General features: G+C 41.0%; 1 protein-coding gene across 16 annotated transcripts in view; it reads right to left on the bottom strand.

The window, feature by feature from the left end:
- The window catches only part of TBL1X (transducin beta like 1X-linked), a 199,945-nt gene that overhangs the window by 153,177 nt on the left and 25,853 nt on the right, over positions 1-20,915 (bottom strand). The window contains exon 1 of one of the 16 annotated variants that reach the window (XM_046942613.1): positions 10,115-18,079. The exons of the other annotated variants lie outside the window; for them this stretch is intronic. The gene's annotated coding sequence lies outside the window, so the exon portion shown is untranslated. Of the gene's footprint in view, positions 1-10,114; positions 18,080-20,915 lie in introns of those variants that run through there. 16 annotated transcript variants of the gene reach the window in all.

Consider the following 20,915-nt stretch of genomic DNA (forward strand, 5'->3'; position numbering starts at 1 on the left):
ATTAAAAGTATAGGGAAATTTCCACCAAATAAAGCACCAGATGTTTAACACACCACCGTGGATGCTGAGATAGAGTTGCAGCTTTGTTGAAAGATCAGTAGAAATGTTTGCATTACTTAGAAACTTAATAACTCCTCATATGAATTGGTTGGATCTAAGTACCTGCTGATGTAGTTCCAGCCAAATGGTGCAATAGTTTTTACTTAGTGAAAGGGAGTCCAAATATTAAACTAGGAAAACCTAATGAAAAGCAGAAAGTATCAGTGTAGAAGAAGGAACATTTAAAAATACAATTTTATATTATTCTTCCAGGACCCACTGAGGAAGAAACAAAATAAAGACAAACATAATTTCAGAGGAATTTTAATCTCTGTATATTTTACTTAACACACTGCTTGCTGTAGTGCACATCAGACTAAACAGCCCAATTAAGACCTCTGAAAATGAGCCTAGACACGTGAAGAGACATATCCTGCATATTAAGAATGACCCCTGAAAGGCTTTGTTTCAGGTTAAGTCACATAGGAGTCCTTTCTCCTTCAGTAATTCTTTATAAATAAAGATAAGAGAGATTATGAAGTCTAACTGTAGGACACCTTTACAGTTCTGAGAGCCAACAATTCCATTTCTGCATTTCTTACTCCATGCAAATGAGTGACTACTTACCTGAGCAATCTCCATGTCTGTAAAAGTGCTAATCTGAGCAAGTTTCATGCTTGCTTTGGTGTTTGCAGGATTAAGTTTTTGCGATTACGTGAAAAATGGGTCAAACATCTACTCAAATAAATAAATAAATAAATAAAAATCCAGGCCTGAAATGGAAATGTTACTGAGTTAAGGATAAATAAAAAGGATGCCAGATACTATTTATTTACCTTGGTATCTCCACATCTTTATGACCAAACACACTAAAAGCTGTGTACGTCACAATTATCCTAAACAGTCACGATAAAACCAAAGCTATGCTTCAGTGCAAGTGACACTAAACCACCTTATAAAAGTACTGAGTTTCCAGAAAGTATCAGTGAATATAAGACACATGCCAAAGAGCCAAAAAAAAAAGATTTCTAATTACCCTGAAACATCATCTGCACTATGGACTACTGGCTGGATGCTGCTTTAAGTCACTCACATCCAAGCCAAAGATAGACTGCTAACGCAGTAGCAGGAGATAGTAAAAAAAACAAACACATCCATGTATTGCTTTCAATTAAATCCTATTGAGACTCGAAAAAGCAACCATGAAAATAAGAAGAGAAAGACTGCACTCCAAATTACTTCTTTGCAGGATACCCACACTCATTTCCACATGTGGAGAACACTGAAGTTCTTCAAGAGAAACTTATTAAAGTAAAGGCAATTACCAATGATGGGTATTCCATTAAAATTATTTCCTTTAAAACATTCGAATATTATTTTTTTACAGTTCTTCTTCAGTTTTGTGTTCTGATCCTCTAAGCTTCTTCCTCTCAAGAAAGCAGAGAAGTGGAAGAAAGTAAAATGTTTAAAAATAGATAGAAAATAGAATTTTTAAGCAAGGGTTTCAGATTTCTATCCCATTCAGTCCCAAGAAAGTTTGGTTTTTTTTCCCCCCATCTTCATTTATTCTACCTTTTGCAGGGAGTATTTTTGCAAGTTGCCAGAACAGCCCCAACCAAAATTCCTGCAGTCTCACAGCCCGATTGACCCTACCCAGTTTTAAGGAAAGAAGAGCGGCTTTTCTCATGTAACACACAAGCACAGACAAGAACCATGCCTGTTAAAAGAGCAAACCGAAGAATGAAACCCCCTGATCAAAGTGATGGTATTATCACGTGATATTACAGTTGGAACCACAGCTTGAAAATAACAAGGGGATCTTCTTCATCTCCAACTGTACACGTTCTGTGGTTAAGATATTAGTGGGCAAGTGGAAATGGAGAATTCCCCGTGATCTCTGCCACTCTGCACATTTTTATCAGTATTACACTGCAGTCTACATCAGCTAAATCATTCTCTCGAGCTGCTGCACAACTGACTCCAGGTTTCACCTTTTCCCACAATGGCCCAGATTTATAGAGGATGATCTGACATACAGCCATCATTTCTCCAGTGACCCACTGGCAGCAGAGAGCTGAGCCCTGCGGGGACACTGTTTGCCAGTCATTACTCAGTGACTCCTCACAACAGAAGTACAACTGGAAAGAAAACGCAGCATCACTCAGTAGTCATGAATTAAGAATCAACACTTGAGCAATACAAGCTGCCTCCTAAAAAACCGTTCATGCTAAGGGTCTACAGCATAATGAATATAGACTTTAAAAAAACAATAGCGATTCTGATCAAAAGGGCTCTCTGGGCACAAAAGCTTTTCTTTCCAGATAAACCTAGCTAAGAGCATAATGCTGTCTCACAGAAGCATAAATACTGCATGTACTTCCCTGTATTTAGACATTCCATGCACTAGAGATTAAAAGAAGTGGATAGATGTTAAGTCTGTGAAAGAGTAGTTTTCTTGACCTTAAAATTAAAAGGAAATTAAAAAAAGCCAGTGAGGAGGGGAGAGGTTTTTCTCTTACAGCTACAGAATCATAGAATCACTAAGGCTGGAAAAGACCTCTAAGATAATTTAGTCCAACCACCAACCCATCCCCACCATGCCCACTAAGCATGTCGCTCAGTGCCACATCTACTCATTTCTTCAACACCTCCAGGGATGGTGACCCCACCACCTCCCTGTGCAGCCTGTACAGGCACCTCACCATTCTTTCTGAAAGGAAATTTTTCCTAATATTCAACCTGAACCTCCCCTGGTGCAACTTGAGGCCATCACTTCTTGCACTATCAAATACTTCTCATTCTCTCATTTAAGCCTTTGTTTACTTCTTCCCTAGTATAAGACTCAATAAGATAGTATAATATGGTCCCATTGTAAGTGGAGGTTCTCAATTGTTTTGGCTTATAATTCATTGCCAAGAGGAACCTTGGAAATTAAAACACAATGAGCTTTTCCACTGATTCCTAATTAGCAGCTCTTGATGGATCATTATCAACATAATGCTTCAGAATGGTGAGAGCCTTCAGTGCACGTACACTAAGTTCTGAAGTTGGGATACTGAAGGTGCTGGCTTTCCAGGGCAGAACTAAAATACAGCACCCAACCCCAATGTGTAGTTCTGATAACAGGTAATGGACAGATTTCCATGGCAAGGAGACAGCTGAAACCTCTCTGAGTTGTGAGAGCTCAACACAGCTTGAACCACGCACACTGCACACAGCTGGCAGAGCAGCAGCAGCATCCTACCCATCCTGGCCATTCTCTGACAGCAGACAGGAGTGCGTGGAAGTCAGGACAGAGATCTCCTCCTCCAAGAATCTTCCCTACATTGCACTAAGAAGCATATCCTAGGGGGTAAAGTAGAGTGAACCTCAGGGCTGCTATGACGCACAGTTCCTAAAGAAGTGGCCCAACAGCTGACTACAGCCCTACCACACCATGCAGCATATCTAAGCAGACATCGATGGCAAAAAAGAATCTTACATAAATCACATCTACATTAAGGGGAGACTAGATTTAAAAAAAAAAAACCAACCTTAAAAAATGATGCTTATTATGGAGTACTATTAATTTGAAGATCTGTATTCAAAACATCAAATTTTACATTAAAATCAAAGGTAGTAAGCCTTCAAAAATGAAATAAGGCTCCATTTCTTTTTAGGAAGCTCAACACATGAAGAAACAACATGCCTCCCATTTTTAAACTCCAGTTCCACTACATCACACTTGGAAGTTTTAATTGAGCTGTAAAAAATGCTGCCGCCAAATCTGTTTTCAGTAACTGCTGGAAGCTTGCTTGTATACAGAGGGCAGCCCATCCTAGATCCCTCAGTGGAACAAAAATAATTCCTCATTTAATTGCTTCTCTGTACTTCTCTGCTTCTCCCTTCATAAACGCTGGGGCCATGCTGTTGAGGCCAGGCAGGCGGGCTGCTCTCATACCTCAGTGACTGACTTCCCGAGGCCCGCCATGAGCAGCACCAAGTGGGCAGGAGGCTCCCTGTTGTGAGGCCTCACTGCTGCCCCAGGTAGGGGCAAGCACTGCCAGACTCCTCATACTGAGCAGCTAAAGGCAGGCAATTGTCCATAGGTTTTGATACTGAGGGACAGCCACACTCCCTAAAGTGCCAGCACATTCACCAGTTTTCCTGCTGTTGAGACCAAGGAGAAAGAAACAGTGCACATTTAGCTCCTCTCACACAGGCCGGGTGGCAACTGGTGATGAACCCAACGTTCCCTCATGTCTGGGCAATACCCCTGGACCCATGGACCTACTACAGGAGCTTCTTTCTCTGACAGTCAACATTTACATGCTCCGTTTGATTCTATTTTCAGTCCTGTTTCCTTCCAGGATACACAGCTTTTTGTGTCTTAACTTCTTAACAGTCTCCTTTAGTCCTTCCTCTTGATTTCCCATTCCTTGCTAAAAGGAATCATTATTACTGCCCAGCATTTTTAGTCTCTGTCACAGTCCTAAATTTGATAAGAGAAGTAATAAAAGGGTTGCTCCAAAAGTAATGTCTCCCATTTTATTATGTTGGCCCACAATGTCAGAGGCGAACATTGGTGGTATGGCAGTAGAGGCTGAACCTTCCCAACAATATCTCATTACATATTGTTGCCAGGTGACGGACAGCAGCACAGGGGCAGTCTGACAAAATGGCATTGGACAAGGAAGTGTGACTTAAGCAAATGGGAGGCACTGAATTCCTCGATGCAGAAAAAAAATGGCACCAGCTGACATTCATTGACATTTCCTGAACAGTTACGGAGACCAAACAATGAAGGTGAGCAAAGTGAGGCAGTGGCTGGTGCACTGCAGCAGTGCTGACAGTGGGTCACCTCCACTGAAACAGACTGTTATAAGCACAGCATATAGGCTCTTGTTCATTGCTGGTGAAAAGGCATAGCTAATGGCAGTGACTGTGTTGAAAACTAGTGCTTTGTGACTGAGAATTTGCTTGATGAAACAGTGGTATTGTGCTCTCTGCATCTGTTAAGTTTCCACTGAAATAAAAATGAGGCATTACTTTGAGAGTGACCTATGTACATCTGATTTGATGAAGAAATAATTACAATCATAGAATTACAGAATCACCAAGACTGGAAAAGACTTCCAAGATCATCCACAGTGCAACCATCCACCTACCTCCAATACTTCACACTAAGCCACATCCCTCAGTACCGCATCTAAACATTTCTCAAATACCTCCAGGGTTGGTGACTCCACCACCTCCCTGGGCAGCCCATTTCAGCACCTGGACACTCTCTTGGAGAAGAATGAAGAACGCCCAACCTGTATCTCCCCTAGCGCAACTTGTGGCCATTCCCTCTAGTCCTATCTCCAGTTATACGGGAGAAAAGGTCAACCACCACCTTACCACAGCCTCCTTTCAGGTAGATGTAGAGCGCAATAAGGTCTCCCCTGAGCCTACTCTTATCCCAGTTCCCTCAGATGCCCCCCATAACACTTGTGTCCAGGCCACTCACCAGCTTCGCTGCCCTTCTCTGAACACGCTGCAGGGCCTCAAGGTCTTTCTTGTCATGGGAGCCCAAAACTGAACACAGTGCTGGAGGTGTGGCCTCTCCAGAGCTGATTACAGAGAGACGATCACTTCCCTGCTTCTGCTGGCAGCACTATTTCTGACACGAGCCAGGATGCCGCTGGCCTTCTTGGCCACCTGGGCACACTGCTGGCTCAGTCAAGCATGTTCAGCCAAGCATTGACCAATACCCCCAGGTCAGTTTCCTCTACACAGTCTTCCAGCCACTCTGCCTCAAGCCTGTAGTATTGCCTGGGGTTGCTGTGGCCAAAGTGCAGGACCAAGCAAATGGTCATGTTTAACTTCATCCCATTGGCTTCAGCCCAGTTATCCAGCCTGTCCAGATCCCTCTGTAGGGCCTTCCTACCCATAGGCAGATCAACCCTTCCTGCCAAATTGGTGTCATCTCCAAACTTATTGGGGGTGCACTCAATATCCTCACCCAGGTCATCAATAAAGATACTGAAGAGGACAGGCCCCACTACAGATTCCTGGGGAACATCACTCGTGGCTAGCCGGATTTAACTCCATTTGCCACCACTTTTGCGGCCTGGCCCTCCAGCCAGTTCCTTACCCAGCAAAGAGTGTATCTGTCCAAACCGTGGGCTGCCAGCTTTTCCAGGAGAATACTGTGGGAGATGGTGTCAAAGGCTTTGCTGAAGTCTAGGTAGACTACATCAACAGCCTTTCCCTCATCCACCAGGTGTGTCACTTGGCCACAGAAGGAGATCAAGTTGGTCAATCAGGACCTGCCCTTCACAAACCCACACTGGCTAGGCCTGATCGCCTGGTTGTCCCATACATGTCATGTGATCTCCCTCAAGATTATCTGCTCCATAACCTTTCCTAGCACCGAGATCAAGCTGACAGACACTTCTTTTAGATCTCCCTGGTTCTTTTCAGTCACCAAATTCAAGCCCTGCTGCCAGGATCAGACACACCATATACTGACTTTCCTGAACTGATTATTCATTTGCATCATGATCAATCATAAGAAATCAAAATCTGAAACTCAGTGGAATTTTTTAAATTAAAAAAAAAAACCCACACACTTATTTTCAAAATTTTCATCCACAGATGACTGAGAATTCATTGCGTCCAAAGGCATTTGATATTATGAGCTCTCTGCTCTGTTTATTTCAGTCTCATCGTCAGCAGCAACAAGAGCTTCTCCAGAGAAAAATAGAAAGAACATTAGGAAATATCTCAGAGCTGAAACTGGCAAAAGAGCTCTTCATTAATAAAGCATGTTCACGTGAATGAAGCTGTAAGGTATTCAGAAGTCAGGGCAGAAGGGGAAAACACACATATATACTGTGAACACCTCTCAGACAGAAACATCAATTAAAATGATTTCATGAATGGAAATTGATCTATTTCAGGAATTCTTAGAAACAAGCTGTCATTGGCAAAACTCAATCCAATTATCACTAATTACCAAAACACACATATACGCTACAAATTTTCAGTGCATCAGAAATAAAAGTGAGTTTTATAGCCCACTGAATAATAAAAAGAAAGTATCGGCCACGTAATTGATAGACATGGATTTGAACTTGTCTTCAGAACGCTTTCCCCTGCTTTTTCAAAATTGTTTGTTTTGAGATGTGACAAATATTTAAATATCATTAGTAAAAAGTCATTTAACTGACAGTTAGGAAATCATATTCTGAACATCAAGTCTTTGAGACAAAACAATTCTGTTCCTGAATAGCAAATGCTTAGATAACGGCAAACGCATAAGCAATGGCAGAACAATTCATCCACAGCACAGTTTGGAATAATCTAATTCTGCTTCTGTAAAAACCCCCCAAAAAAGAAAAAAAAAGAAAAAAAAAAAAGGATATTTAACAAGCTGTGTAGGATTTATTACTTTTGAGACGTTACTCTACCACTCTACTTCGCAAGATATAATCAGGTTTCCGAGAATGACGATGCTAAAATGTAATAAAGGATCCAGATCTGATTCCTTAGCAACTCCTTGCATTTAATCATTGAAAAAAAAAAAAAAAAACAAACACCAAGATAAAGCCATTCTACCAAAAATGAAAAGATTGACTAGGCAGATAGGAAACAAATCAGTTAAGTACAGACATCAGAAACTAAAGCATGAGATGGCACACAAGTACTACAGTTGACAGAGATAATCCGACAGATAAATTCAGAAGAAGTAGAACTGACACTGCAACTATGGACTGAGCAGAAGCTAGTACCAGTGCATAACAGGAAGACTAAAGGAGAGATGTTTTAGACTTGGCCCTGCTTAGAAAATCCCCCAGCTTTATGGATTTGTCTCACCACTTCATCATCATTTTTGAATCGTGTATTTCAGAAAATACTGTGCTCCTATAACCCAGGATTTTGCAAACTGATATTTACTTGCATTACCTGACAGTGCATTCTGAAAAATAATACTACTACCATGTTCCTGTGAAGTATCACATATATCAAGTTCAAAGAAGGCCCTATGCAATAAGTAAATACAGAACTTCCTGTGAACACAAACCCAACCTTCTCGCACAGGATGACAAGATGACAAGACAGCTTTCCAGTAACTCAGCATCACATTCTCATCAAATAAGGGCAGTATTTGCTGCACCAGAAGTGCAAAGCAAATCAGGACTATGACATAAACTAATGATTAATGGTGTTACCAGTGAGCCCACTGCACCCTTCTCTCCTCCTAGAAAAGCAGCAAGGCCAGACAGCCTTAGGTGAAGCTGCTACCATCAGGGCTGCTGAAGGCACCTGTGCACTGCCTGGGGACACCTGACACGAATCCTCCTTCAACCATCTCTTTTTCCACAGCAGCTGCACTGACTGCAGCTCATTCAGCAGCCACTTTTTGTTCCCTTTCAAACATCAAGTGTAACTAAACCTCTGTGACAAGGAAAGTAAGTCAGCAACAGATTACACAAATTTGGGTCTTCTTCTCAGTACGCTTAACCATCACAAGACTAGCATACAGTGGCTACCATATTTACTAACTCGCTTTGTCATTCATTAACACCCTGTAACGCCTAAGAACGCAGAAGTAAGAGATTAAGCACCACCTGAAACACAGTTCCTCTCAATGTTAAGTATGTCAGATGATCAGGGGAAATTTAGGGAAGGGAAATTGAGAAAGACCCAGCAAGAATTAGTTGGCAAAGGGGAAAAACCATCAGCAAATACAAGCAAAGAAGGAAGAACTAGAATCCTCTGGCGATAAGCCTGGCGCGACTACAAATAAAGATTATACATTGGTATTTTCTACCTTATCATATACTACACCACAGTTTTGTCACAACCAACGAGGTACTGCACTCAGCCATACTGTGTGTCAGTGCTATGTAACCTGGGTGATGAGCCACACCGAGAGGCATCTCCATGGGGCAGCTTCTTCAGCTGTCCCTCAGGTGGAGGACCCATTCAGGAATCTCATTGCACACAGCTATCTACAACAAGATTAGGTGATGAAAAGTGACACAGAATATAAGTAACCGTTGTTTGCCAAATATTTAAGAGGCCAAAAAGCTGCAAAACAGTGTAACCGCATATAAGAAAATCCAAATGTGTTACTTTAAACAGACTCCTCCCCACCTACTTCAACTTTTCTGTTTGAAACAGCATTCTGATTATTAAGGCAGCTGTGGAAGGAAAAAAGCCAAACCAACACATGCTAAGTTTTTTTTTCATGGTGAAATTCCTTCCTTTATCAGAGATACCTGTAATTGCTGTTCGACATACTGTTTTCAGTACAACAAGCTGCAAATCACTTCCAGCATAGCTGTGGCAAATAGGGACTGCATGAAACCACTCTCTCAGCTGAAGGCCCGACCTTTCTGTAAGTTATGACATCACTTTCTCCAAATAACATAACCAGCCCAATACGAATGTTGACAGTTTATATTAAAAGAGAGAACCGTGCTGTAAACACAGTGTTGAAGAAACACGAGTCAGCAGCAGCTTGGCAAAGGTTTGCAACTGCTGCAATTTTTTTTTTGTATGAAAGTCATTGTAAGCGTGAAGAAGACTTCCGTGAAGAAGATTAAGCCTGACTGATATCTCAGTGCTTAGGAGAACATATTTGATGAGAAAATGGATGCAGCTGGGTAAAAAACCTTTGAGGCAATTAGTCTTCAGAAAGGAAGAGAACACAGAAATGATGTAGTAACGAGTTTAGTCTCAGCTGTTAATATATACTTGTTTACACGTTTATGCACATACCTGTGTCTATATTATGTATGTGTGTACAGAGGGCACCACTGGCTAACCAGTTAGAAGAGCTCACAGCAAAAGTTACCTTCTGTTCTCTCAAATACGTGTCTTGAAGAACAAGAAAAAGAAGTATGAGCTGCTCAAAAACACCGTGCGAAAGCATAGCCTGTGCTCTCCTACTTTCCCTAACAGGCTAAAAAAGGCAGATGGAGCAAGCCAAGCTTAAAGAGAATATTTAAACAGAATGTTTGGAAAAAAAAAAAAATACGAAAGCTTCCCTATTAGATAAAATTCAGGCTGATACCCTATACCCAGTATCACAGGCTTTACTTACAAGATCACGGAGATAAGTATCTGCAGTGTTGTTATTCACAACGGGCCCAGGATGAGCAGCCCTGTCCCACACCTCAGAAGCAGAGGGGGATGTGGCCGGGCCCCACCTCTTGTTCCCAAGGCTCTCTGCAGCTGTGGGTGCACAGCAGCTGATGGGCCCACCTGGGTGGCTGCAGGCAGAGCCCCACACCCTGCAGTTCCCAGGGAGAGTTCACAGCACAGGATGGAGATAAACACCAAGGTGAGGAAACAGGGAGCTGCCTAACCTCAAATGACTCCCTGGGGTGAGAACACTGGGAACACAATGGACAGTCCATTTCCAGCTGGCAGCCCAAGTCCCAATTATTATAAAAATCTGAAAGCTGAAGCTGAAAATATGCTCTATAACCTAAACTCTTTAGTGTATCTCAAGGCTATTTCAGCTAAGTGTCCACTTCAAACACAAAGGAGACAGAGAAAAGGTGCAGCTGTGGGGTTTAAGAACTAGAAAGCAGATTTTTGCTCTGTGCCTGAATTAGGTGGGGACTGTCACTGCCGAGGTGCTCCCGGTTGCTTCCCCAGTTGCTGGGCCCTTGCACACAGATACAAGACCTTGAGATCCTGCAGCCACGCAGCAAGGCAGTGGAGAGGGAGGAAAGGCAGTGCAAGGCACATCAGCCAGATGGACAAAGCTATTCCCTCCCATACATACTGCACCGCTTTCTGTTGTAACTCTTCTAACCAGACCCTCCACAGTCACGTGTTAAAGTCACCAAGGTGGACAGCTGTAGGTTAGGTGCTGGGTGTAATGTGAAATTGCAACTTGAGCACACACCACCTCTCCTCTCTGCCACAGCCCAGCTGAATTGCTGAGGGCTGCAGACCTGACTGAGAATCAGCGTATGCACACAGGATGTGGGGATTCTCCTTCTGACCTGAAAGGATGACGAAACCCTCAGAGCCCCACACAAAGGTAGGAGGAACTCACACACAACTTGCTGACCTTTTAGGGTAATCAGTCATGTTTTTCTAAACTGTGTATGCACCTCCGAGCCTATAAGCTGCTACCACTGCAGAGAAAAGGGCAGGGCTGCAGAAGGATGACACAATGCTGTCATTGTTTGCTCCATCCACCTCCCCAGTCACAGGTTAGCTGAGTTAGGCTGCCTTCCCTCCCTCAACGCCCAGGACAAGATCCAAAATGGCACATATGGATTCAGACAGATTACAGCGACCACCCTCATCCCTAGGGAAGCAATGAGGGTTACCCAAAGTGCAACTGCTTAATCTCGGGCAGGTCTCCAGCCTACAAATGCTGCCTGCATTGACAGGGCACACCTGAGCACACACAGGTAGGGCTGCAGAAGCCCATGCACCTTCAGCCCAGGAGCAGAGATCCAACCTTCTGCAGCTCAGCACTTTGTGCTTTTTGGTTCTGGGTGGCTTCTTCTGCTGAAATGAGCTTTTCACAGATCCCCCTCTTGGGATTAATGCTTCTACCCTGCAGCAAAAACAGCCTTGCCATTTACATGAGATATGTCGCACAACCTGTGAAGGACGAGCAACTGAATTTTCAGGTGATACTACACCTAGAAGGGAAGGGACCTGCCCATACTATCTGGACAAAAGGAAATGCTCTAATTAACTTTCTAATTGGTATAGCATGGCACCAGTGACTAAACTATCCTCTGAATTTTATCTCTGAAGGCAAGGGCAGGAGCTATTGAATTAATTCTAAAAAAGTCACTTGTAGATCTTTATCGCTGACTTGATAACCCTTGACAACATAATTATATTAAAAATTAATTGCATCTTTAACTTAGATGTATGCCAATTAATTACTTGCTGAGTTTGGTCAGAAGGCATCAGCTATGGGAGGCCTCTTCTGTCGTTTATTGTTATTCAACAAAAACACTATTCCGAAACTCTTCTAAACTGCCTATTTTTAGTGACAAATCAGAAACTTTCTTTAATTCACTTCACAGCAGAGAGTTTAACTTGGCCCTATTTCTATTTTATCTCCTGAAAGGTGGATAGGGCATTTTTTTCTGGATGAAAAGTTTTTAACTATGGGTGTGGGAGACATTCAATTTTAGAGAAGTGAGGAAAATACTGTCCGCGTATTCCTCCATGCCTGCAAATCTGTTCTACTAAAAGCATAAGGAAAACCTTACAGAATGAACAGAGCTCTGAAGCAGAACCGCATTACCAGTTAGGGAGATAACATCTGGTCTCATAGTGCTTCCTATGGAAGCAAAGCATTACAAAATGTCACCTGTATTCTTGACAATAGTTGAGACCATTGTAATCGTAAAGTGTCTTCATTCCTGTTTTCACTGAGAAAGTTTTCTGCTCCTATTTTCACTGAGATAGCTTGCTGCTAAATTATCCAGATAAGGAAGATTGAGTTAAAAGGATTGAAGTGGCATGTAACTAGAGCTTAACATCAATAACTAGTCTACCAAGGCAGGAAAGTAGTTTACGTGAACCATCCTGCTATACTTTTATTTTATTATTAAAACACGGTTCCTGTCTTTTCTAGATAGAAGGAACGTGCTTTGCCCCTAATTTTACTGGAGTGGGAAAGCTCCATCTTGCCTCCCTGGTGAAACATAGCTCCACATTCAACAGGTTGTTGAATATTTTAGCTATGGGAAGAAGCCGAAGCTTGCACGAGTTTCCAGAGTCCAAAATGGTAAAGAATTTTCATTTTAAGTGACTTTCATATTCACTTTTAGTAGTGAACATGTGCTGTTCAGCATTTAATTGCAGAAGTACTGTGCAATACAACTCATAGAATTACTTCTGCAAATGCTTAATGAGGATTTACAAACCATGTTGCATAATATTCCAATGAAGTCTGTAACTTCTGAGGTCACGTCTATGGATCCTGCCATTCCAGACACGTGCCTGGGAATCTCCTGACAGACAACTCAAAGGCTGTGTCAGTTTCGTCAAATGTACCAACGCAGCCTCTGACAACACAAATTTCCACATGTGACAAATTGAAATCAGTACAAAGGCACACATCCTGAATTCACAGGACGAGTCCCACGGGCAGAAGAGTCAGAATGCTCACAAGCACAACTGATTAAATGTTGTCTTGCTGATTTTATTGGAAGAAAAATAATCTGTAGTAATTTTTCATTTAGCCATTCACACATATTTGCACAATTTTTAAGAAGAGCAAAGGCAGTTGCAAAACTTTATACTCGTGCAACCATTTTTTTGACCAGCTTAATTATCACTGCTGTATCACCACTGCTGTGAAACTCCTTTCCCTCATGATTCAGATTTTCATTGTCATCATATAGATCCCAGGTATTCCCTTCCGTTCTTGAGTTTGGCAACCCAAATGACATTTTACTGACTTTTCATGATGAAGTATTGATTGCAAGAAGCTGGAGTGTGGGGGCTCAGAATTGTGTAAGATCAAGTTGGATTAGAAACAAGAGAACTGTTATCAAACGATCAAATTTGCTTCAGTGGATAAGATAAAGAAAGGGGATCTGTTGGACCAACAGATTTTATAAATTTCAGCAACTCGTTTCAATTAGAATGTATATGGCAAAAATAGCCAACAGTGCTCCAAACGCCTACCAATTTCAAACTGTATGGTTTTTGTTTTCCCTTTTCTACCCCCAGAATATAACTGGATTTTCAAGGCACAAATGTTATTAGTATTTTTTTTCCTTTTAAGTCTTACCTATCTTGATTTGTCTTCAGCCAAAAATCTCATCTAACTACAAAACACGCCTTACAGGAAAGTAACTCATTGATTATTTAAAAGTAGATGCAACAGTTCATTAACAGTGTGATGCTGCTTAAGCATGAGGTAACTGTTCTGTCTTAACCCAAGTGAAACAAAGTTCTCATCAGCAATGAACAAACAAACTGTACGTAAAAATTAGACTTAGGGTAACTCCATTAAAACACTGAAAAGTTGTGCTTTCCATTAAGTATAAGTCTGCAGTCCTAACTCTATACAAAAATCAGAAACGGTTCATAAGGAATGGTAACTTTTCATCCTGTTGCAGTTGTACTTCTTGGCCACGTAACAGTGGAGCATCACTAGCATTTATTCCCCACATTCTCACTAGGTATCCATTTTGCCAGCTTTATATTTGCCTGAACGCTGGATCAGCAACTAGCAGCACTCACATGCACTTCTTCCCCTCAAACTATTGCTGCTCCTCTTGCTATAGAGATGTCTACCCAAGCCCCTTTTTTCAGGTCAAGGACAGATGACGTAAGGTCAACTTCTCCTTCCTTCTAGATTTGGAAGACGGTGGTGAGGCACAACCCAGGTCCAAGGCCATTTCCTTTCCCATGACTGCAATTAGGCCTGAAGATATAAGAACTGGATGGGGAAAGGAGGAAGAAAAAACTTATTTTTCAGAAGAGAAAAAGAGTAACAACCCCACTTTTCCGAGTAGGGTAGAGTGGCTGTTCTTCCAGCCAGTGGACATATGAGGCATAACAGCTCCGTAAGAGGCACTTTCACCCTTGCTCCATTCATCTGCAGGGATGGATGACATTCACTGGAAGCTTGGAGCTGCTTCTGTCACAGTAATGCTGTTGGCTTCTGCAAAGAAGAAAAACTGTGCATTCGCCAAAATGGCAAGACTGATTTCCATGCATAATGCTCCAGTGTAGTTAGCATTTCACTCAGCTTAGGGATTGAAAACAGCTTGATAGAAGTCTATTGCTTTCCTGGAGCAGTAGTTCATCTTCGTTCAAAAATCCACTCATGAAAAAATCACAACTGGATCTCCCAGGTAATCTCATTCTATCACACATGGCAGCCTTTTTACACTTAAATCACAACACTGAAAAGACCAAGTTCTTCATGAGCACTTGAACCTGTTCAGTGACACTTCTCAGCACTCAGAGGATGCTGCTGAACTGGAAGTGCAATCCTTCACACGAGTCTTTATTATTGTTATTATTATTATTATAGCATCCAAGGATAGATGTGTATAATGCTATCCTCCATTTTGAGATGAATGGATCTGGAGTTTGAGAAGCTTTACGTTTCCATAACAACTAGGCTTTGATGGCCATGTAATACTTAAAAACTTGAAAGTATTAAAAACAAGCTTGATATGTCAACTGATTTCATGTTTTATCACATGACTTCCTAAGGAAGGTACACTACAGGATGCAACCATGCATTCAGTTGTTTATCATGGGTACATTCTGCAGCAAGGATACATTTGAGAGACTTGACTTTGGACTAAGGGGACAGACAAGAATGTAGCAAGCAGAAGTTAACGATGCTTTATCGTTGCCACATTATGTTATTTGTTAAGAAGCTCTAATACTGCATTAGCTCCCTGTACTGTAGCAGGATTGCCTGCTAGAAAGAGGAGATGAATGTGTGAATGAGCAGGAATAATTTGCCTAGTGACTCCAGATAACTGCACCTGTACAACCAGCAAGGATAAATGCCCTAAAGCAACTTCCACAATTAATGTGGTTCACTGTTCAATCCAATGGGTAGAGATAATAGCATATATGAGACTAGACAAACAAAATGAGAATTCAGATATATCTTTCAAGTGCTGCCTACAGCATTAATATCCACAGTTGTGTGAAAGCCAAGCATATAATAAAGAACAATGTATTTTTCTCTGTAGCATATTTAAACACACAGAAGACACAGAAATCACAAGACAACTTTACATCCTCGTGGACACTAATCTATGGCACTTAAAAACATACCAAGAGGTTCCATGGTATCTCACTCCACAGACAAAAGAGGATGGGCTTTAGGAAAAGGTATAACGATGGATACAGTGGTACCTTTTGCTTGTCAGGAATATTCTATTTATATCTTTGGAATAAATACAAATTAGTTAATTGAAGTCCTTAAAATGAGAAATCATTTTAGTGGTAAAGGAACTGTATGTACATCTAGTTAGGATTTTTGACAGAGAAATGTTCCCCATCAATAAAAAGGAAATGAATATTTCTGTAATACTTCAAGGCAGAACATATCCTGCAGAAATCTGACGGAAGAAATGGAAATTAAATTAGGATGTGATACAATGCAAATTGGGATGAAATATAAATATTGTAACATACTGTATTTGTAATAATTTACTTTAAATGAATATCAAACATGCTTAACATTGTAGAAACTCTCCATGCAAAGTAATCGGCAAGACTGATAACTTGCATGAAAATAAAACATTTTGGTTGTCTCATTTTTTAGTGGTGAATTTGAAAATACTGACTTTTCATTCCAACTTGTGATAACAAAAGAAAACAAAAGAAAATATTAGCATCCCCTGTGGTCAGTGTCTGAATGAATGTGAGTTAATAAAAACAAAACAAACAGGCAAATAAAAAACAACCCGAAAACAAACAAACAAAAAACCAAAACTGTGAGTTTTAAAATAAAGACTGGGTGGGAAGCATGACTGCCCTTGGCCTCATCCCTGGTCTTCCAAAAAAGTAAGGATGGGAAGCAATATGCTGGATAACAGTCTGTAATTAATCACCATTTCATCTCCAAGCACCCTGAAAGGACAGAGGTTTTCAAGAAAATAATGTGGCCAAAAAATGAGATTTATTTCATCTATGAGGATAGCCAGCTGCCAGGGGCAAATTCAGAGTAACGCATAAATTTTGACCTAGAAAACACTATGAAGAAAAACAGAAGAGAAAGTATACCAAGAGGATGGTATGTCAGGGGGAAGCTCTTTACTATGAGAGTGGTGAGGTGCTGGCACAGGCTGCCCAGAGAGGTAGTGGAGGCCCCATCCCTGGAGGTGTTCAAGGCCAGGTTGGATGGGGCCCTGGGCAGCCTGGTCTAGTATTAGACATGGAGGTTGGTGGCCTGCCTGCGGCAGGGAGGTTGGAGCTTGATGATCCTTGAGGTCCCTTCCAGCCCAAGCCATTCTATGACTCTATAATTCTATAGAAGATGACAAAAACAACGTATGATGCAGCATGATTGGGCCCTGATATTTTCCTCATATACAGATGAGCTCAGAAGGTACGTCACCCTCCCTTCCCCCAGGCACACATCTCACAAAAGGATGCAGATTCAAACACTGAACAAAAGTAGGAGAGAAGCGTAACAGTCAACACTAAAATCTATCCGCAGTTGAAAGGTTTGTTTTAAAAATACATACAACATGAAATGAATTATTTATATCCAAAAGTCTGCTGTAGTCTAAAAAGATTTTCAAAAGAATAAAGAAAAAAGGGGGGAAGGGGTGGAGGTTGGGTGTATAAACAACATTCTTTTGTGGGTTCCCCCTCCCTTTCAAATAACCACACAAACTAGATGGAACCTTGCTGGTATCACTCGACTTCAAAACCCGGGGTTTTTGCTCATATTGTTCAGGTGGGAAAATATACTTCTGAGTGAAAAAAAAAAAAAACACAACCACCACATATTAATTCAGAAGCATTGGGCAACTGAATATGGCATTTTAGAACAGACTTGTGCAACCACAGCTATAAATGCATTCACATGTTCCACCTCTGTTATCTGCAACAGTAATGAACACTGATGGTACACAGATACGTGTCATTTAGAACAAAATTCAGGTAAGTCCTAAAGATCTCCCATATATTTAACCATCTACTACCTAAACATCAGTGAGAAATAATATTCCCTGTTGATCACATTAGCCAACAAGACTTTTGTAGACATCACATTTTGTGTTTGCTTTTTAAAACAACACCAGCTAGAAGAGGGAGCTGTGTTTACCTGGAACAAGCTCGAAAGGCACTGAGCAATGATGTAATTCTGACATGGTAACTAAGTTAGTTCAATTTAATCAGCCACAACTTCTATGTCGTACTGCAGGGCTGAACACATGAACGTAAGCACTGAACTTGGTTATGTGCCTAACACTTTTACTGAACACAACTTCAATATTCTTATAATTTGAAAGACTATTACCACTGAGAAGTTGCTTCGAACATATTTGCTTGTTTGTTGAGAGTTCAGAAGAGGATGAAGGTGAGACCTGGTGTTGTTTGTTGGTATCATAAACAATTTGGGGTCTACATCTCCTAACACTGAATTTCCATGTTCATGGATATGCACACAGAACAGAGGTTGATGGGTTTAATTTCTTGTCATGCATCTGTTGGACAGTAGAAGGCTTGATGGTGCTGGCATTAAGAGACTGACCTAATTAAAGTTGATTCACTCTTCCCAGGGACAGAGTAGCCAAGTTTTGAAGCACCACACCCCATCATATCATGAAGGTGGAAGCAGACTGAATCCTTGGAACATCTGCTGACAAGTTTATACCTGAAAAATAATTGGTTTGACACAGGATAGCAAGTACTCAGACATGCCTGAGAAAATTCAAAAAGGGAATGATTAGGCAAACTCTGCTTAGGTAAATATATATATTTACGTATTAACGCAAAAACTGCTTACATGTAAACTTTGAGATCTTATTTCCATGTCTTATCCCTTTGGTTCCAGTCCTCAACCCTCTTCTGCGTTTTTGGGCTTTAGTTTTATTTTTTCTTGCTTTACGTAAGCATAAGCAGTTTGCTGGGAAAAAATTTATTGTGTGCTGCATTAATTATGAAGTTCACTATTTGCCTTCTGTTACTTACATAGGAAAAGACAGTGCTTAAAGAATACTTAAGCAAAATCTACAATGTAGCTGATAATCTACGAGTTGTGTTACTACTTCTTTAATATATATTTTAATGGTAAGAAACTGCATAAAACTTGTCACTAGCATCAGCATCTGGTACTTAATACAGAAAAAAATATAATTTTCACAGAAATAACATATGAGGGTGCTCTGAAAGTAATTACGTTGGCCCACAGCATCAGAGGTAGATGTCGCTGGTATGGCAGTAGAGGCTGAATATCCCATCAATATTCCATTACATGTTGTTGCTGCATTACAGATGGCAGCAGAGGGGCAATCTGACAAAATGGCATCTGATATGGAAGTGCAGATGAAGCAAAGGGGTGTCGCTGAATTCCTCCATGTGGAAAAAATGGCACCCACTGACATTCATTGACTGAACATTTTTGGAGACCAAACAAACGTTCACAAAGACCAAAGAGTGGATGTGAGCACAGTGAGGCAGTGGGTGATGTGTTTCAGCAGTGGTGACAGCAAGGTGAAAGACAAGATACCATCTGGATGGCCATGCACAGCTGTTACACCATGAAATGATGAGTTTCGATCAGCTCATCTGCACAAATCAGTAGGTTACAACCAGGGAACTGTGTACAAAATTGAGTATCAGCTTCAATGCATTGGAAATGACGGTGGCAACATTAGAATGTTGCAAAGTTTGGCCCAGGTGGGTCCTATCTCACACACAAACAGAAAGAACACCATATGCAAGTTTGTCAGGACCTATTGCACCAGTATGAGCAGAAGGTGACAGTTTCCTTGGTTGTATCATTACTGGTGATGAGATGTGGTGTTACCACTGTGAGATGTAGTCCACAGAGTAGCGACGTGAATTCTCCCGCCAACAAAAAGTTCAAGATGCAGCCTTCAGTGAGTGTACTGTCTTTTGAGATAGGAAAGGAGTGATCCTTTTGGATTTCCTGAAACCCAGAAAAACCACCAACTCTGGCCACTAGATCACAACACCAACTAAGTTGAAGGCTCGAACTTCCAGAATCAGGCCAGAGAACCTTTCTCTTGCAACATGATAATGCCAGATCCCATAACAGTTTGAAGACTATGGATCACATTGAGAATCTTGGCTGGATTGGTCTATCACACCCACCGTATAGGCTGGATTTGACACCTCCTGTCTTCTATCTGTTTGGGACAATGAAAGATGGACTGCATGGGCAAAATTTTCCTAGCAATGATGCTGTCATAGTGTCTGCAAAACACTGGGTCACTTCCACTGGTGCAGATTTTTACTAGCACAGCAAGGAGGCTCTTGTTCACAGCTGGCAGAAATGCACAGCTAATAGTGGTGACTGTTGAAAAAGCTGAGAATTTGCTCATCAACCTCTTTGTACGTGTTGTATTTTTCATGGAAATGTATAGGAGGCATTATTTTTGGAGCAATCTACGTATTAGATACATACATATAGGGTGATATACTAATTTCATTACAAATCAGAGGACAGTTTAAAAGTTGAGCCAAACTACTTGTTCTTCCTTGTGTATACTATGTGACAGTATATTTGAGCATACCATCACATTTTTTGACTTTGCAGTCATTCTCTCATTTTCTGTAGTCCATACCACTCCCATCTCTGCTTTTCTTTGAGTAACAGACACATATGTGTGTGTGTGTATAATTAGACCATTACACGCACGTGATTTTATCTCAGTTTCTTCATCTTTAAAACTGGACATTTATATTCAACTACTGAACAGAATAGTCTTAAGTGCTTACTGTATATAAAATCTCTAATGCTTTTAAAACTGTCAAGACATGACACAACTGGAACCAGAACAGAGGAACTCCATTTTTCTCCCAGTTAGAATTAAACACCAGAAGTTCAGAGATACATATATTACAAAGGCTTAACGAGAATACCTTTCAGCTTTTTGTTAGGCTTAATACCTTACACTCAAAAAACCCCACCATTTTTACTTAAGATTTGTTTCCAGCCCTTTAATCATTCCTGTGATTCTTCTTTGAACCTTCCTTTATTTTCTTCTTCACTTACATATTCAAGAACTAAATAAAATAATCCAGTCTTAGTCTTCTCAACAACAGACAGAGTATCATCTCCCTTACCAAAACAACTTCCCAGCTTATGTATCTAGAGATCAAGTCAGTCCTTTGGCCAAAGATGTTTTCCACAAGATGGAGTCTATGACTCCAAGTAAGTCCTATACCTTTGT

Source organism: Gallus gallus, chromosome 1 (assembly GCF_016699485.2).
Source record: "Gallus gallus isolate bGalGal1 chromosome 1, bGalGal1.mat.broiler.GRCg7b, whole genome shotgun sequence".
In the NCBI taxonomy this organism is placed as follows: domain Eukaryota; kingdom Metazoa; phylum Chordata; class Aves; order Galliformes; family Phasianidae; genus Gallus; species Gallus gallus.